Below are 20,915 nucleotides of genomic sequence, written 5' to 3' on the forward strand. Positions count from 1 at the left end.
GCAGAAGGAAAGAAATCCTAAAGATCAGATAAGAAATAAATGAAAAAGAAATGAAGGAAACAATAGCAAAGATCAATAAAACTAAAGGCTGGTTCTTTGAGAAGATAAACAACATAGATAAACCACTAGCCAGACTCATCAAAAAAAAAAAAGGGGAGAAGACTCAAATCAGTAGAATTAGAAATGAAAAAGGAGAAGTAACAACTGACACTGTAGAAATACAAAGGATCATGAGAGATTACTATAAGGAACTATATGTCAATAAAAGGGACAACCTGGAAGAAATGGACAAATTCTTAGAAAAGCACAACCTCCCAAGACTGAACCAGGAAGAAATAGAAAATATAAACAGACCAATCACAAGCACTGAAATTGAGACTGTGATTAAAATTCTTCCAACAGGGCTTCCCTGGTGGCGCAGTGGTTGAGAATCTGCCTGCCAATGCAGAGGACACGGGTTTGAGCCATGGTCTGGGAAGATCCCACATGCCGCGGAGCATCTGGGCCCGTGAGCCACAATTACTGAGCCTGTGCGTCTGGAGCCTGTGCTCCGCAACAAGAGAGGACGCGATAGTGAGAGGCCCGCGCACCGCGATAAAGAGTGGCCCCCGCCTGCCACAACTAGAGAAAGCCCTCGCACAGAAACGAAGACCCAACACAGCCAAAAATAAATTAATTAATTAATTTTTTTTAAAAATCTTCCAACAAACAAAAGCTCAGGACCAGATGGCTTCATAGGTGAATTCTATCAAACACTTAGAGAAGAGCTAACACCTATCCATCTCAAACTCTTCCAAAATATAGCAGAGGGAGGAACACTCCCAAACTCATTCTTCGAGACCACCATCACCCTGATACCAAAACCAGACAAAGATGTCACAAAGAAAGAAAACTACAGACCAATATCACTGATGAACATAGATGCAAAAATCCTCAACAAAATACTAGCAAACCGAATCCAACAGCACATTAAAAGGATCATACACCACGATCATGTGGGGTTTATCCCAGGAATGCAAGGATTCTGCAATATACACAAATCAATCAATGTGATGCACCATATTAACAAATTGAAGAAGAAAAACCATATGATCATCTCAATAGATGCAGAAAAAGCTTTCAACAAAATTCAACACCTATTTATGATAAAAACCCTCCAGAAAGTAGGCATAGAGGGAACTTACCTCAACATAATAAAGGCCATATATGACAAACCCACAGCCAACATCATCCTCAATGGTGAAAAACTGAAATCATTTCCACTAAGATCAGGAACAAGACAAGGTTGCCCACTTTCACCACTAGTATTCAACATAGTTTTGGAAGTTTTACCCACGACAATCAGAGGAGAAAAAGAAATAAAAGGAATCCAAATCAGAAAAGAAGAAATAAAGCTGTCACTGTTTGCAGATGACATGATTATACATAGAGAATCCTAAAGATGCTACCACAGAACTACTAGAGCTAATCAATGAATTTGGTAAAGTAGTAGGATACAAAATTAATGCACAGAAATCTCTTGCATTTGTACATACTAATGATGAAAAATCTGAAAGAGAAATTAAGGAAACACTCCCATTTACCATTGCAACAAAAATAATAATATACTTAGGAAGAAACCTACCTAAGGAGACAAAAGACCTGTATGCAGAAAACTATAAGACACTGATGAAAGAAATTAAAGATGATACAAACAGATGGAGAGATATACCATGTTCTTGGATTGGAAGAATCAACATTGTGAAAATGACTATACTACCCAAAGCAATCTACAGATTCAATACAATCCCTATCAAACTACCAATGGCATTTTTCACAGAACTAGAACAAAAAATTTCACAGTTTGTATGGAAACACAAAAGACCCTGAATATCCAAAGCAATCTTGAGAAAGAAAAACGGAGCTGGAGGAATCAGGCTCCCGGACTTCAGACTATACTACAAAGCTATAGTAATCAAGACAGTATGGTACTGGCACAAAAACAGAAATACAGATCAATGGAACAGGATAGAAAGCCCAGAGATAAACCCACACACATATGGTTACCTTATTGTTGATAAAGGAGGCAAGAATAGACAATGGAGAAAAGACAGCCACTTTGATAAGTGGTGCTGGGAAAACTGGACAGCTACATGTCAAAGAAAGAAATTAGAACACTCCCTAACACCATACACAAAAATAAACTCAAAATGGATTAAAGACCTAAATGTAAGGCCAGACACTATCAAACTCTTAGAGGAAAACATAGGCAGAACACTCTATGACATAAATCACAGCAAGATCCTTTTTGATCCACCTCCTAGAGAAATGGAAATAAAAACAAAAATAAACAAATGGGACCTAATGAAACTTAAAAGCTTTTGCACAGCAAAGGAAACCATAAACAAGACCAAAAGACAACCCTCAGAATGGGAGAAAATACTTACAAATGAAGCAACTGACAAAGGATTAATCTCCAAAATTTACAAGCAGCTCATGCAGCTCAATATCAAAAAAACAAACAACCCAATCCAAAAATGGGCAGAAGACTTAAATAGACATTTCTCCAAAGAATATATACAGATTGCCAACAGACACATGAAAGGATGCTCAACATCATTAATCATTAGAGAAATGCACATCAAAACTACAATGATGTATCACCTCACACCAGTCAGAATGACCATCATCAAAAAATCTACAAACAATCAATGATGGAGAGGGTGTGGAGAAAAGGGAACCCTCTTACACTGTTGGTGGGAACGTAAATGGATACAGCCACAATGGAGAACAGTAGGGAGCTTCCTTAAAAAACTAAAAATAGAACTACCATAGGACCCAGCAATCCCACTACTGGGTATATACCCTGAGAAAACCATAATTCAAAAAGAGTCATGTACCACAATGTTCATTGCAGCTCTATTTACAATAGCCAGGACATGGAAGCAACCTAAGTGTCCATCGACAGATGAATGGATAAAGAGGATGTGGCACATGTATACAATGGAATATTACTCAGCCATAAAAAGAAACGAAATTGAGTTATTTGTAGTGAGGTGGATGGACCTAGAGTCTGTCATACAGAGTGAAGTAAGTCAGGAAGAGAAAAACAAATACCGTATGGTAACACATATATATGGAATCTAAGAAAAAAAATGGTTCTGAAGAACCTAGGGGCAGGACAGGAATAAAGATGCAGACATAGAGAATGGACTTGAGGACACGGGGAGGGGGAAGGGTAAGCTGGGACGAAGAGAGAGAGTGGCATGGACTTATATACACTACAAAATGTAAAATAGATAGCTAGTGGGAAGCAGTCGCATAGCACAGGGAGATCAGCTCGGTGCTTTGTGGCCACCTAGAGGTGTGGGAAAGGGAGGGTGGGAGGGAGATGCAAGAGGGAGGAGATATAGGGATATATGTATATGTATAACTGATTCACTTTGTTATAAAGCAGAAACTAACACACCATTGTAAAGCAATTATACTCCAATAAAGATGTTACAAAAAAAGAAAAAAAATCTTTAAAAATTCAAAAAATAATAATAATAATAATAATAAGTTACACGTGTGCTTAACCAAATACAAAGGAAAGCCTTTCGGAAATAGGCTTGAGGTCAGGGATGAAACGGTAAACATCTGCTTGAATCCTAAGCTTTACATTGTACACAGGTACACTGCTATTCTTCTGTCATTTCAGATAACACTAATGACTAAAGCTTAGAATAAGGTCTAGAATGTGGTAAACACTATGGAAGTGTTTTACCTTTATTAACTTATTTAGTTCTATAACAGCCATACCAGGGCAGTCATTTTATCATCCCCATTTTACAGATGAGGATACTGGGACACAGAGGTGAAGTAATTTACCCAGGGTCACACAGCTAGTAAAAGGTAAAGCTGGGATCCAGCACCATAAGGTCTTCTCCAGAGTTCAGGTCTTAGCCTGAGGCCATGCCATATCAGATTCTGAATCCACTTCCCATAACACAGATAAAACCATCTGCTTACATAGATAAATGAAGGTAAAGGCAAACTTAAGAAAGATTAAGTGTTCAGGGTTTGGGGGTGTTTTTTTTCCTGTAAAATATAAAGGGATATAACCAAACTGGAAACAGTGCTGGGAAGACAGTGGTTCAAAATTCACTCCTTTTAATGTGTAGAGTATTTTACTGCTGTCAAGTTTACTGCCTCAGTTTTCACATGGCCAATGAGAACTCAAAGCCTCTATGGATATGCTATTCTGTACTGCTCCTCGGGCCTTGAGTAGCTCTCAGGCTCATCAAGCCAGCTGCAAAGTGTAGCTAATCAATTACAGCAGCCAGAAATAGTATATATTCATGAGTACAGCAGTGGCCTTTAACCCACAGTGCAAGACCATTTCAGAGGATAGAAAACTAAACCTTGCAGCTCAATCTCAACTTTCACCCTGATTTCCCATTCTCAGCTGCCCCAGGGAAGTCATTTTCAGCTTAGTCTCTTGCTGATAGTCACCTGTGTCACAAAACTATTACCTACCATGTGCCTTCTTATTTAACTCAATGTGTCCTGAGCCTGATAACAGAGACTGCTGGGGAGCCGCTCAGGACTAGAGTTAATAGGGAGGGGCTCAATTGCATTTCACCCCAGAGGGGGCTGCTTACAGGTCAGTGCTGAGATAATCAGCCAAGCAGCTTATGACTTAAGCCCATCCCTGCTGCTGCCGCTGGTTGCTGCATAACCTGGGAAAATTCAAAAACATTTATTGACAAATAAAAGTGACAACAGAAATGCTAGGAAAACTCTCTCCTTATTTGCTTCATCGAGACTGGACGCAGCAAGTAACATTTCCCCAGACAGGGTTTTGTTTTTCCTTCCAATTCCTCCTTTCAAATATTTTATGTTAAACCTCAGTCTTTGAGACTGAGAAACAATGTCAACAACAGCTTTCCCTGCCTGAGATAGCCATGCCTTGATCTGCAACAGAAAATGCCAGTGATAATAAGGCCTAATTGATTGCTTAAGAGGAAAAAAGATGTGATTCATGCTTTTATACATTTTTAAGGTCTTAAATTTATTTATCTCTTCCTAAGCCAAGAAGTAATTCTATAGAACTATTATGTAAACACAGTCTTGTTCCAGGTACTGTGGTTTACACAGAATGTATCTTTATCAAATATATACCAGATATGTTACACACTAAGGATTCAAATAGTTAAGACAATCCTGCCATCACAGGTTTTGATTGTCAGCTACATACTTCTCCACTGTCTGACCTTCAGTTTCACCTAGAATCATAGATTATACACAAAAGGGCTACCAATCTGGGGGCAGATCCCTCAAAGGGAAAGAGGAAAGGTATCAAAGTGACTTCCTACTCTTTATCCTCTCTTTGTCCAATGGAAGGGGAAACAAAAGGATAGAATGCTTTTCATTGTACTAGGAGGCCTTAAACATCAGAAAACAGAGTTTGGATGTACAGGTATCCCCTGCTTTCCAAAAATTTGCATGAAGCCACTTCGCACAATAGGATGAGAAGGAAACTACCTGAGGCTGAGGACAGAAGCATCCAAAATACTTGGAAAACATGTAGAGCTTGAATACTTTGTCTTTCCACCAACCAGAGTGGGAAAACCTTGTAATTCACAGGACAATGAATTGAGTACTCAGAGTACTCAGAAAAGTATAGCCTTAGTAGTGGGGGAGAAAATTAGTTTTGGACTAAAGGCTGATCTGGTAACAGCTAACAAAGCTTATAAGCAAGCTTTGAAAGGATTAAACTGTTTCCAAGTAATCAAACTACATCCAAGAACAAAGTTCATGAATATTCATAGGACACAAAAATATCCAGCACCCAACAAAATAAAATTCACAATGCCTGGCATCCAATTAAGAATTACCAGGTCTTCAAACAAGCAGGAAAATGCAACTAATAATGAGGAGAAAGTCAATCAGTAGAAACAAACCCAGCAGTGACATGGATGTCAGAATTAGTAGACAAGAATATTAAAACATATTATAACTATATTTCATATGTTTAGGAAAGCAGAAAAAAGACTGAGCATGTTAGACAGAGACATGGGACCAATACAAAGCCCCAAATTAAAATTTTAGACATGAAAACTACAATGTCCAAGATGAAAAATATACTAGACAGGGTTAACAGCAAATTAGACACTACAGAAGAAAGCAATAGTAAACTCAAAATCATTGCAATGGGAGCTATCAGAAATGAAATACACAAATAAAAGACTAAAAATACAGAGTGTTAGTGAGCTCTAGGATAACTTTAAGTGGCCTAATATACATGTAATCAGAGTTCACAAAAGAATCGAAAAACATGAAGAAATAATGGTTGAAAATTTTAATTTAATGAAAACTACAAACTCACAGATCCAAAATGTTCAGTGATTCTTAACCACAAGAAATATGAAGAAAACCACATTAAGGCATATTATACTCAAAATACTAAACCAGTAATAAAAAGAAATCTGAAAACTAGCCAGAGGGTAAAAAGATACATTATGTACAGTAACAAACATAAGAATGATAACAGACTTCATTTAAAATAATGCAACCCAAGACAGTGGAACAACATCTTTAAGTATTGAAAGAAAAAAAAAAAACTCTCACGTGGAATTCTATACCTAGTGAAAGTATCTTTCAAAAGGGGTAAAAGATTTTCTCATACATACAAATTCTGAAAGAATTCATTATCAGGAGACCTGCACTACAAGAAATATTAAAGGAAGCGCTTTAGGTAGAAGAAAAAGATCTATACAAGGAATGAAAAGCACCAGAGGTGGTAAAGAGGTGTGTAAATATAAAATACTTTCTTTGTTATTTTTAATCTATTAAATGATAACTATTAAAAGCAAAAAGAATAACAATGCATTGTGACTTTATGACATATGTATAAGTAAAATGACACAAAGGCTGAAGTGGGAAGATGGAAATACATGATTATAAGGTTTTTATACTATATGTGAAGTGGTAAAATATTACTTGAAGATAATTAATTCAATAAATTAAAGATGTATTTGTAAACACTAAAGAAACCAAAATAAAATTATAGCAAATAATCCAACAAAGGAGATAAAAAGAAATATTTTTTAAACTCCTCAATTAAACAAAAAGGAAGAAGATAAAAAGAAAAATGGAACAAATAATAGATGGGACAAATAGGAAAAAAAGGAAGGGTAGAAGATTTAAGTGCAACTGTATTAATAATCATGTTAAGTATAAATGGTCTAAACACCTCAATTAAAGGCTAGACATTTCCAAATTGGATTGAGAAGCAAGGATCAACTAGCTATATGATGCCTTCAAGAAACCCATTTTAAATATAAAGGCAAATAAGTTAAAGTAAATGGATAGAAAAAGATATACCATGCTAACACTAAGCAAAAGAATGTTGGAATTGTTACATGAATACCAGATAAAGTAGATTTCAGAGCAAAGATATTACCTGGGATGAAGAGGGGCATTTCACAAGGATAATGCTGTCAATTTATCAAGAGGACATAACAATTCTAAGCATTTATTTATCTAATAATGGAGTTTCAAAATACATTAAGCAAAACATGATAGAACTAAAGTGATAAATAGACAAATCTACAATAATGAGGGGAACTTTCAACACTCCTATCTCAATAACTGATATAAAAGATAGACCAAAAAAATCAGTAAGGACATAAAAGACTTGAATAACACAACCAATTTCACCAAATTTTTATTTACCAAGATAGACCATATTCCCAACCATAAAACAAGTTTCAATAAATTTTTTAAAATTTAAATCATACAAAGTATCTTCTCTGACCACAATGAAATAGAAATCAGTAACAGAAAGATATCCAGAAAGTCTCTGTATATTTAACTATACAGTTAAACTAAATAACATAGTTCTTATTAACCCATGGGTCCAAGAAGAAATAATAAACGAAATTTGAAAGTATTTCCAATTGAATGAAAATGAAAACACAACATGTCAAAATTTGTGAGTTGCACTAAATGCCTATATCAGGAAAGAAGAAAGGCCTCAAGTCAATGACCTCAACTTCTACCTTAAGGAACTAGAAAATATAAGAGAAATTAAACCTGGAAATAAGAATACAAAACCAAATTAATGGAGGAAATTAATGAAACCAAAAGCTGGCTCTTTGAGATAAAAAAAAAATGAAGGTGATAAACCTCTAGCCAGACTAATCAGAATATAATTTAAAACCACCATGTAAGGAAATATTCTGAACAACTTTTTTTTTTATTAATTTATTTTTTATTTATTTTTGGCTGTGTTGCGTCTTCGTTTCTGTGCAAGGGCTTTCTCTAGTTGCGGCAAGCGGGGCCACTCTTCATCGCGGTGCACGGGCCTCTATCGCGGCCTCTCTTGTTGGGAGCACAGGCTCCAGACGCGCAGGCTCAGTAGTTGTGGCTCACGGGCCTAGTTGCTCTGCGGCATGTGGGATCTTCCCTGACCAGGGCTCGAACCCGCGTCCCCTGCATTGGCAGGCAGATTCTCAACCACTGCGCCACCAAGGAAGCCCCTGAACAACTTTATAAACAAAACTCTAGGCTCAGATGACTCCACTGGTGAATTCTACCAAACATTTAAAAACAAAATAATACTAATTCTACAAAACTCTTCCAGAAAATTAAAAAGGAGGAAATACTTCCTAACTCTTTCAATGAAATAAGAAATAGCCTGATACCAAAACCAGGCAAAGATTGTTTTAAAAAAAATTACAGAACGATATTCCTCATGAATATAGATGCAAAACTTCTTAAAATTTTACAAATTTAATTCAACAGTAGATAAAAAGTTAATATGCAATGATCAAGTAGGTATTATTCTCAGAGTGCAAACTTGCTTAACATTCTGGTTTAACAAATTAAAAAAGAAAAACAAAATGATAATCTCAATAATTGCAAAAAAAAATAGACAATTCCAACATCTATTCTCAGTAAAAACTCTTAGTAAACTAAGAATAGAAGGAAACTGTCTCAAACTTATAAAGGACAACTTTGAAAAAAATCTAAGTAATATCATACTTATGGTAAAAAAAAATGAAAATTGAATTTTTCCCCTAAGGTCTTAAAAAAGGCAAGGATATCTACTCTCACCACTTCTATTCCGCATTAGACTGGAATTCTAGCCAGTACAACAAGGCAAGAAAAAAGAAAAATCATGAAGACTGGAAAAGAACAGTTAAAACCCCCTTTATTAGCAGATGATATAATTGTCTATGTAGAAAATCCTATATTATCTTTTAAAAACAGGTACTAGTATAAGTGAGATTAGCAAAGTGGCAGGATACAAGGTTGTATTAGTCAGCTTGAGCTGTCATAACAAAATACCATAGACTGGTATGTGTGTGGGGGGGGGGGGTGGGGGGGTGCTTAAAAAAACAAAAATTTATTTTCTCACAGTTCTGGAGTCTGGATGTTCAAGATCAGGGTGCCAGCAGGGTCGGGTTCTGGTGTGAGTCCTCCTGACTTGCAGATGGCTGCCTTCTTGCTGTGTCCTCACATGGAGGAGAGAGAGCAATCTCTCTCTCTTCCACTTCTTATAAGGCCACTAATCCCATCATGATGGTGCCACCCTCATCATCTAATCTAACCCTAAATACCTCTCCGAAGCCCCATCTCCAAATACCATCACATTGGGGGTCAGGGGTTAAACATAAGAATTTGGAGAGATAAGGTCAACATACAAAAATCAGTTCTGTATGTATGTGTGTGTAATACATACAAATATACAATTGGAAATTGAAATTAAATAAATAATACTATTTACAATAGCATCAATATATGAAATACTTGGGGATAAATTTGATAAAATGTGTGCAGGACCTGTAAACTGAAAACTATAAAATATTGCTGAGGGAAATTGAAAAAACCTAAATAAATGGAGAGATATCATATTCATTGATTGGAAGAATCAATACTCTTAGGATATCAATTCTTCACAAGCTGACCTACAGGTTTAACAGAATCTCAGTTCACTCAGTTGGAGGTGTGTGTGTGTGTGTGTGTGCCTGTGTGTGTGTGTGTTTGAAAAATAACAAGCTGATTTTGAAATGTACATGGAAAAGCAAAGGATCTAGAATAGCCATAACAACTTTGGAAAATGAAAATAAATTGGACAGGGTATACACTATCTGATTTTAAGATTTAGTCTAAAACTACGGTTAAGAGAGTGCAGTATTGACATAAATATAGACAAATAGATAAGTGAAACAGAACAAGAATAGACTCACACAAATATGGTGCAGTGATTTTTGTCAAAGGTACAAAGTCAAATCAATGGAAAAAGGATGGCCTTTTTAACAAATGATGCTGAAATAATTAGATATCCGTATAGGAAACAAATTAACCTTGACCCAAAATGTGTTAGTTTTCTATTGCTGCATTAAAAACATTACCTCAAACTTAGTGGCTTAAAATAACACCCATTTATTAACTCACAGTTCTTTAGGTTCTTACCTACTTCTTAGTCTGGGTACATTATGACTGGATTCTCTGCCCCATGTCTTAGAAGGCTAATATCAATGTGTCAGCCAAGCGGTGTTATCATCTGGAGCCCAGACTCCTCATCTAAGCTCACGTGGTTGTGGCAGAATTCAATTCCTTGAGGTTGTAGGACTGAGGTCCCTGTTTCCTTGCTGACTATCAGCCAGGAAGCACTTTCAGCAACTAGAAGGTATCAGCTCTCTTTGACACATGGTCTCTTCCATCTTCAAAGCTAGCAATGGATAAGCTCTCTTATGTTCAACTTCTCTTATTCTTTCAATCTTTTACTTCAGGAAAAGCCCAGGCCTTTTTAAGGCCTCACTCTATTAGGTGAGGCCCACCCAGGATAGTCTCTCTATCTTAAATTCAAATGATTTGGGATATTAATTGCATCTGCAAAATCGCATCACAGTAGCACCTAGATTAATGTTAGAATAACTATGAAAAGGTGTGTACACCAGACTTCTTGGGAGTCAACTTAGTATTCTGCCTACCATTCATAACTTGTACCATTATAACTGAATCATAATGTGACACAGACCTAAATGTACAAAAGCCAAAACTATAAAACTTCTAGAAGAAAATATAGGAGAAAATCTTTGTGATTTGGGTTAGGCAAAGATTTCTTAAGTATGACACCAAAGCACAATTTATAAAAGAAAAACTGGATAGACAAAGATTCACAAATTAAGAACTTGTCCTCAAAAGACACTATTCAAAGAGTGAAAAGGCAAGCCACAGACTAGAAGTAAATATTCGCCAGTTGCATATTTGATAAAAGACTTGTGCTCAGAATATATAAAGAACTCTCAAGTCACAATAATAAGAAAATAAGCCAATTAAAAACTGGGGGATGGGAATTCCCTAGCGGTCCAGTGGTTAGGACTCCTCGCTCTTACTGCTGAGGGCCTGGGTTCAATCCCGGGTCACTAAGATTCCACAAGCTGCACGGTTCAGCCAAAAAAAAAAAATGGGGGGATATTTGAATAGACACTTCACTAAAGAACAAATATGTATGGCAAATAAGCACACAAAGAGATTTTCAATGTCATCAGTCATTAGAGAAATTCAAATTAAAGCCACAATCAGATACATTATGCACCTATCAGAATGGCTAAAATTAGAAATACTGATAGTACTAAGTATCAGCAAGGATTGGAGCAAGTGAAACTCTCCAACTCTTAATGGGAATGTAAAATGGTACATCTCCTTTGGAAAACATTTGACAGTTTCTTAAAAAATTAAACATATACCTAAAGTATGACTGAGATATCCCACTCCTAGGTATTTACCCAAGAGAAATGAAAACAGGAACTCACAAAAACTTGTATACTACATTCATAGCAGCTGTATTTGTAATAGACAAAATTGAAACAACCCAAATGCCCGTCAAAAGATGAATGAATTAACAAACTGTGATATACGCATACAATGGAATACTATCTAGTACATAATAGAAAGGAACCAACTTTTGAAACACACAAAATGGTTGAAATCTCAAAATCATTACGTCGAGTGAGAAAAGCCAGACAAAAGAGAGTACATACTGTATGATTCTATTTATTTAAATTTCTAGAAAGTTTTAACTAATCTATAGTGACAGAAATAAATCACTGGTGGATTGGGAAAGAGCAGGAGAAAGAGGTTACAAAGTGGCATGAGGACACTTTTGGGGGTGATGATATGTTTTTTATCTTCATTGTGGTGATGATTTTATGAGTGTATGCATATGTCAAAATTTATCAATTTGCAAACTTTAAATATGTTCAATTGTATGTCAATCACCTCTCAAAAAAGTTTTTTTGATTTTTACAATGATGAGATCATTAGTTTATGCTCTTTTGCAAATTGCTTTTTTCACTAACCAACATATCAAGGACAACCTTCCTACCAATTCACTTAGACCTGTCTCAGTCTTTTAACTAGATGCATTAATTCCATAATATTAATCTACATTAAATTTTAAATCATTCCTTTATTGATACAAATTTTGATTGTTTGAAATTTTTGTACTTATCAGTAGCTCTGTAACTATCATCCTGTCAAATAAATTCTTAAGTACTTGAGCACGTATTCTGTTGCATCAATGGATACATGAAATTTATGTTGCTATTTATTCCCAAAATACTTCCAAAGAGGTGCCTATTCATACTTTCTCCATTTCTCCACAACTGTACTAACACTGAATCTTACCCGTCTTTTTAACTTTTACCAAAATGATAGGTATTATTAGTTTTCTAGAACTGCCATAACAAATTATCACAAACTGAGTGGCTTAAACAACAGAAATTTATTGTCTCACAGTTCTAGAGCTAGATATCTGAGATCAAGGTGTCAGCAGGGTTGGCTCTTTCTGAGTGCTGTGAGGAATAATTTTTTCCATGCCTCTCCCTTATCTTCTCATGGTTTACTGGCAATCTTTGGCATTCCTTGGCTTGTAGAAGCATCATTCCCAACCTGCATTCATCTTCACAGGGCATTCTCCAACTGTGTGTCTATGTCCAAATTTCCCCTTTTTATAAGGGTACCAGTCATATCTGATTAGGGGTCCACCCTACTCCAGCATGACCTCATCGTATATCTGCAATGACCCTATTTCCAAATAACGTTAAATTCTGAAGTATTGGGAGTTAGGACTTCAATATGTGAATTAAATGGAGGAAGAATGACTTTGAGGGCAGAGGCATGTATGCAGAGGCTGATGGGGCTGCCACTGATATCACCAACCCAGAGGGTACAGGTCCAGGGGGCAGGGCCACCTCCCAGGCCAAGAAGGCAGGAGTGTTGCCCAGTGTCTGAAGAACAGAGCATCAGCCGAAGAGGATTATTCTCAAGTCTTAAAATCTAATAAAATTTACCCTTCTAGGCTTCAGACTTGCTTGGGACCTGTAATATCTTTTTCCTTCCAATTTCTCCCTTTCAGAAAGGGAATGAGTATCCTATGTCTGTCTGTTTCACGGGTTCACAGATGGAGAGGAATTTGGCCCCAGCATGAATCATACCTCATCCATACCAATTTAGATGCTATTGTAGATGCGATTTTGTACTTACAGTTGATATTGGAATGGGTTAAGACCTTGGGGGATGTTGGGATGGGATGAATGTATTTTGGATATGACATGAATTTGTGAAGGCCAGAGGGTGGAATGTTATAGGTCAAATTGTGTCACCTTAAAATCCATATGTTGAAATCTTAACCCCCAGTAGTTTAGAATGTAACTTTATTTGGAAATAGGGTCATTGACGATATAATTAGCTAAGATGAAGTCATCCTGGAGTAGGGTGGACCCCTAATCCAATATGACTGGTGTCCTTATAGATAGGAGCAATTTGGACACAAATACACATAGTAAAATACCATGTGAAGATAAATGCAGAGACAAGATGGAGGTGATGCTTCTACAAGCCAGGAAATGCCAAAGATTGCCAGCAAACCATCAGAAGCTAGGACAGAGGCATGGAATAGATTATTTCCCATAGCACTCAGAAGGAACCTACCTTGCTGACACCTTGATGGTGGACATCTAGCCTCCAGAAATGTGAGACAATAAATTTCTGCTGTTTAAGCCATTCAGTTTGTGGTACTTCATTATGGCAGCCTTAACAAACGTACAATTGGCATAAAATAATATTTTATTATTGCTAAAATGTTACATTAGTCAGGGTTCTCCAGAGACAAGAGAGAGGAATTTATTATAAGGAATTGGCTCACATGATTATGGAGACTGAGAAGTCCTAAGGTCTGCAGTCAGCAAGCTGGAGACCCAGGAAAGCCAATGGTGTAGTTCCATTCTGAGTTCAAAAGCCTGAGAACCAGGAAAGCCAGTGGTGTAAATTCCAACCTGAAAGCCAGCAGGCTGGAGACCCAGGAAGAGCCAATGTTTCAGTTCAAGTCCAAACGCAAGAAAAACTGACATCCCAGCTCAAGCAGTCAGGCAGGAGGAGTTCCCTGTTACACAGCCTTCTTGTTCTATTCTGGTCTTTGACTGTTTAGAAGAGGCCGACCCACATTAAAGAGGGCAATCTGCACTACTCAGTCTACAGATTCAAATTTTAATCTCATCTAGAAACACCGTAGCAGACATACCCAGAATAATGTTTGGCCAAATGTTTGGGCACTCGGTGGCCAGTTGAGTTGACATATGAAATTATGCATCAAAAGTGCACATTGTAGCATAAATAAAATTGTACAATTCTGACATGTTTACTGGTGGGGTTTTTTTGCTTCTTTTGTGAATTGCTTACTCATATCTTTGCCCATTTTCCTATTGGAGGACCCATTTAAAAGCTCTGTGCTTGTTTAATTAAAAGGCCATATAACAATTATAAGCATGTTGAGAGCAGATACAAGCACCCATAATTCACAACTATTTTTATTTTCAAATGTTATTTTTCATCATGAAAGTTCATTGTTGGGCTTCCCTGGTGGCGCAGTGGTTGAGAATCTGCCTGCCAATGCAGGGGACACGGGTTCGAGCCCTGGTCTGGGAAGATCCCACATGCCGCGGAGCAACTAAGCCCGTGAGCCACAATTACTGAGCCTGCGCGTCTGGAGCCTGTGCTCCGCAATGAGAGGCCGCGATAGTGAGAGGCCCGCGCACCGCGATGAAGAGTGGCCCCCGCTTGCCGCAACTAGAGAAAGCCCTCGCACAGAAACGAAGACCCAACACAGCCATAAATAAACAAATAAATAAACCCAAAAGTTTAAAAAAAAAAAAGAAAGTTCATTGTTGCATGATGGCAGCCATAATATACAATTTTTATATGGTATTTTGATTTATTTTACATCAAATATTAAAAAGTCACTTAACATCCTATTTTAAAATAAAAAGGGGGAGGATAAGGCAGTTTGAAAAAAGGGCACTTGTTGACGTATAATCCAAGGTGAAAAGAAAGCTCTTATAACTTTACTATATTTCTTTCCCCCTCTCTACTTCCCATGTAACTGTTTTTGTCTCATTACTTTGCTACTCACTCCAGAAATGGTCCAGGGCAAAGATTAAATAACGTAACAAACCCACGAGCTTTAACTCCTTCAGTAAGTGCTCGCTGGGGACAGGGAACTTGCACATTAGAAAAATACAAGCAGGGCATAATGTTGGCCCCTGGCAATGCTGACACTTCGTGTAAACTTTGACAAGGCAAGGCAGGTTCTGTTCTCAGATATAACCTAGCAAATTTTGCTCACTACAAATGTGTGCTACATATTCTAATTTGAATGGAGTTAGGCCCAGACTATAAAGTTCTGGAAAACCATGTTTTGTTTAAAAAAAAAAAGTCACACCAAATCAGGTCTGAAAGTCACACACACAGCAAAGGACCTTTCAGACATGCTGAGCCCAGTATGTCTGAAAGGCTGCCTTTCTCCAAGGGCTCAGGTTACTTCCCCTGTACTCTAAGCAGTTATTTCTTGAAAGACACAGCTACAGACCAGCTTGAGCCCATTCTTCTTGAGCAAGGCAACCTAGGGCACTGGAAAAAAGCTGCACTTAGATTTAGAGACCCAGAAAGCTGGGGAAGGAGAATGACATCTTCCCGTTCATACCTGTAATGAGTACTGGGACAAGAATTCTAGTCTTGTTTCCTCAAGTGTTAAAAGGGATTATTGGCTTGAATATCATGTGTTTAAACCTAAGGTAGGGCTTCCCTGGTGGCACAGTGGTTAAGAATCTGCCTGCCAATGCAGGGGACACGGGTTCGAGCCCTGGTCCGGGAGGATCCCACATGCCGCGGAGCAACTAAGCCCGTGCGCCACAACTACTGAGCCCGCGCACCACATCTACTGAAGCCCGCGCACTCTAGAGCCTGTGCTCGGCAACAAGAGAAGCCCACGCATGCAACGAAGAGTAGCCCCCGCTCTCCGCAACTAGAGAAAGCCCGCGTGCAGCAACGAGGACCCAACGCAGCCAAAAATAATAAATAAATAAAAATAAATAAATTTAAAAAAAAAAAAAAAAAACCTAAGGTAATCTCTAATTCTATTATTCTAAGTCTACTGGTTATTAAATTGAGTTCAAATCGTGACTTTGCCTCTTATTAGATATGTAATCTTATTAAAATATTTAACTGTGCTTTTTTTTACAGATAAAGAACTACCTCATTTACAAATTGTAATGTTTGTAAAATGTTGAGCACAATGCCTAGCATATAGCAACCAATTAACAGTAGTAACTGGCATTTTTATTATCAAAAATAATAATTACCTTTTCACTAACATAAGCCTTTCCTTTTCCATTTCATAAAATTATAAAAAATGTTAATACTACCTGGTCTTAGAGAGTAGTAATCCAACTTGCTAATCTTACAGATGAGAAATCTGAAGGCTACATCTGGTCAAATCACCCAGCTAGTTAGTTCTAGAACCAGAACTGGAAGCATGGCTTCCTGACCTTCACCTCTTACTTCTACATCCCTCTCCAGTTTCACTTCTGGTCTGCCTTATTCCCAGACTAGGAACTCCCAACAGGCTGTGTTCTGGTGTCAAAGCCTCCGCTTTCCCTCAACCTTTCGAAAGGTTCCTCCAGGGAGAGAGGATGAAGTCTCCTTCAGCTTTACTCCTGATCCATGCCCATTCCTAGCAGAGTAAGGCCTGCCCATCCTAACCTCAATTCTCTTACTTCCCCCGGACGTTCAGTCAACCAGAGCAGCTCCCTGCTCTAGTTCTCTCTCTTCGTATCACCTGTGCCCTGCCATAACTCTCAGAATAATCCATGTGTCTGGTCACAGGATTGATGATCCTCACTTTGATTTAAAATAACTAAAATTATTTTCCCAAAGGCAGTAGCCAATGTCCTATGGAGGAAGAAAGAACACCTCTCTCTCTGCTTAATTCATGGATTCTCCCTCCTCCCTATTGGTAAAATCTAATCAGAGGACTTCTCTGACATCTTGCTTCTCCATTTAGTTCCTAAAATGGAATCCATATGAATATGGATATCCCCAGGCACATTCCGAGTATAGAAGAAGACAACAAAGTCTGGAAGCGGTTATAGATTCTCATCTCCTTTTTACATCATAGATAGAGAAACTGACGCCCAGAGGAGTTAAATAACAGCCTCTTTGATTCAGGAATTACGTGGTGGAGTTTACTGGATCAGACACTAAGAGAATTAGTAAACAAGCTCTAGAAGTTCAGTGCTTCAGAAACATCTGCAATATTTTTCATCTTTTCTTTCCTGGATGTAAGTAAAGAAACAGGAAGATATATGACAAGCTGGCAGTGTCAATGGAAAGACATGGCAGCGATGCAGGAATAGATCAAAAGAGGTTTTTTTGTCCTACCTCCCTCTGAGCTTACAATGGACTGTGGGAAGGGTAAACAAGTGCAGCACATCCCAAAGAGCAAGTGTCTGGATCACAGGTTTCGGAAGGGACTACAGTCTGTATTTTCTGAGCCTTCTGGGGAAACTGGAACACATGGGCCTAAAAAATCAGCTTGCATAGCCAAGTTCATCACCAGGGAGTGTGAGCTTGCCTTATTTATGACCACTGAAGTTCATGTCAGTAAGCAGGATAAGAATTTAGAGCACAGCCTATACCAGGATCCCCCAAAAGTTTACATGTATATGTATATATACACACATATCAGTGCCTTTTTCTTTCTGGTCATTTTATCTATTTAACACTATTAGAGGTAGCAGAATTGAAGAAGCAGTTCTGGGGCATGGACTTAACTGTTCTGTATGACACATTCTTGAGGGGAAACACAGTTTCATATTTCATTAAACTAGCACATGGGGGACTTGCAAGAGGGGACACTCATAAATGTTCTAACCACACATTGGACTACGGACATGGCAGGACTGAAGCCCAGGTTCAAGTACATAGTCCAAGACACAAAATTCATTTCATTTCCTTTCTTACCTAGCTATTCCTCCTCTGTCTTCGCCTTTTGGAACTTTGCTTTGCTGTATACTGTGTAAGTAGGTCAAAAAATAAAACTTCTACACTAAATAGATTTAATCAGGATCATAATAAAAGTATATATATATATGTATAGGTAGTAGATTAGACAAACTCATCTCAAATATATTTTTAAAGGCACAAAACCACACAAGGATTGGGTGGACAGGAGAGGACACAACAGTAACAAAATTTTGGAAACTGGAAAGCTGATGGGCAAACAAGGGGAAGGAATTTTAGGAGACACAAGAACACTGAATCTTAAGCCAAGCAATGAGGAAACAACACAAAGTACATCAAGTTACAGAACAAAATCCCCAATGTCAGCATCATGTACCTCTGGAAGTGGGGAAAGGAAAGATCCAAAATAAGGAAGATGAGTTTTAAATCTATTTAGGCAGCAATTAGGCCCCCAGGTTCAGTCCTTCAGTCCTTAAAATTTCTTCCACTCACCACAGAACATTATTGGAGATTTATTCTCTGGAAAGGTCAAAAGTAGAGTCTTTGTGGCCTGGTGTCCTCCTGTTCAGTCAAGATGGAAAGAGACAGATTAAGTGGGTATATCAATACTGGATGGTGAGCTCTGTCCAGTCTTCTTCCCTACCTACTCTCAGAATACTGGTCACCATGCCTTTACCCTCAAGGAAAGCTACTGGAAAAGCCTTCACTAACGAATATGACCAACACAAGAGGAAAACCTAATCAAACTTTCCCCAAAGAAATGGCCCGGCCAGATAACCCTAAAGTGACATTGACAGTTAACAAATCCCACTCGTGCTAAAGCACCTTTTTAGTGTCCCTCTTGTAAATGTAAACAAGCAACCAAGGATCACCAGATAAGCAGAAAAAAAGCAATCAGAGGCAACAGGTACTTTGTCTAAACTTTCATCTCCCTGAATAATCAAAGAGCTGCAAAGATACTGCAACCTTGAAAAAAGAACAGGACAAAGAGGAACAGAGATTTAAAGGAAGGATTTCTAAAAGTCAAAAATATAAGTACATGTATATGTTATAAGTATATATATATATATATAAATGCATATATTTAATCATCTCTTATATATACAAGTTTTCCCTCTAATTGGTCCTTGTGGTCCATGCCCAGTGACTGCTGTATGACTAGACTTTTTAGGCACTTCAGGGATGAAGATTGCATACACAAAATCCCAAGATGGAACCCATGTATGAGTCCACTAAAATAGTGTTCTCATAACAATTACTATAATATACACCCCATTTATTGAATGGCTACTATGTACTAAGAATTAAGCTGGGTGTCTTTAATACATTCTCTCATTTAATCCTCAAAACCCTGCAAGGCAGTATAACTAGGGAGGTTAAGAAACTGGCTGGCACTCGGCTGGTAAATGAAGGAGCTATGGTACAAGCCCAAATCTCCCCAAGTCTAAACCCTTTCAAGGGTAACAGGGGCAGTATGAAATTCATTCAATGGCTGGCTCCATTACCAGTAGGTTTAGGGTCTTTGCTTAGGCGCAGCCTGGCTGGTCTGTCCTTGTCATGTTCCCTTCCTCCATGTTGAGTCATCCATGCACAAACCAGTCTTCTGAACACTAAACACTTCATCCATGATTAGGATAATGCTATCATTTTATACACAGAGATACACACACACACACACTCATGCACACACACACATTTTTGCATTTATCTTCCTTAGTTTATTATTTCTCTTGTACCTCAGGAATTTTTTTCCCCAACTGTATCTGGGCACATAGGACTGACAAGGCCTGGCGTGATTTTAAATCCTGATATTCAGAGCCCAGAGTTGTCATCCTTTCTGCTGAGTTGGCCATTCTGGTTAGTAATTATTTGGCTTTTTAAATTGCTGAGTCAAATAGCCAAAGCAATCCTGAGAAAGAAATACGGAGCTGGAGGAATCAGGCTCCTGGACTTCAGACTATACTACACTACAAAGCTACAGTAATCAAGACAGTAAGGTACTGGCACAAAAACAGAAATATAGATCAATGGAACAGGATAGAAAGCCCAGAGATAAACCCATACACATATGGTCACCTTATTGTTGATAAAGGAGGCAAGAATATACAATGGAGAAAAGACAGCCTCTTCAATAAATGATGCTGGGAAAACTGGACAGCTACATGTAAAAGAATGAAATTAGGACACTCCCTAACACCATACACAAAAATAAACTCAAAATGGATTAAAGACCTAAATGTAAGGCCAGACACTATAAAACTCTTAGAGGAAAACACAGGCAGAACACTCTATGACATAAATTACAGCAAGATCCTTTTTGACCCACCTCCTAGAGAAATGGAAATAAAAACAAAAATAAACAAATGGGACCTAATGAAACTTAAAAGCTTTTGCACAGCAAAGGAAACCATAAACAAGACGAAAAGACAACCCTCAGAATGGGAGAAAATATTTGCAAATGAAGCAACTGACAAAGGATTCATCTCCAAAATATACAAGCAGCTCATGCAGCTCAATATCTAAAGGAACAAACAACCCAATCCAAAAATGGGCAGAAGACCTAAACAGACATTTCACCAAAG

The 20,915-nt window shown here is 37.8% G+C and overlaps 1 long non-coding RNA gene across 1 annotated transcript; it reads right to left on the minus strand.

The window, feature by feature from the left end:
* Positions 1-3,368: 3,368 nt before the first annotated feature.
* Positions 3,369-16,467, minus strand: LOC309652137. The gene is made up of 2 exons (XR_014258605.1): positions 16,431-16,467; positions 3,369-16,101 (listed from the first exon to the last, which is right to left on the minus strand). It is a non-coding gene; the product is annotated as an uncharacterized lncRNA (long non-coding RNA).
* Between the last annotated feature and the right edge of the window lie 4,448 nt (positions 16,468-20,915).

The sequence above is a fragment of the Balaenoptera physalus genome (assembly GCF_965194825.1).
Source record: "Balaenoptera physalus genome assembly, chromosome: X".
Classification (NCBI taxonomy): domain Eukaryota; kingdom Metazoa; phylum Chordata; class Mammalia; order Artiodactyla; family Balaenopteridae; genus Balaenoptera; species Balaenoptera physalus.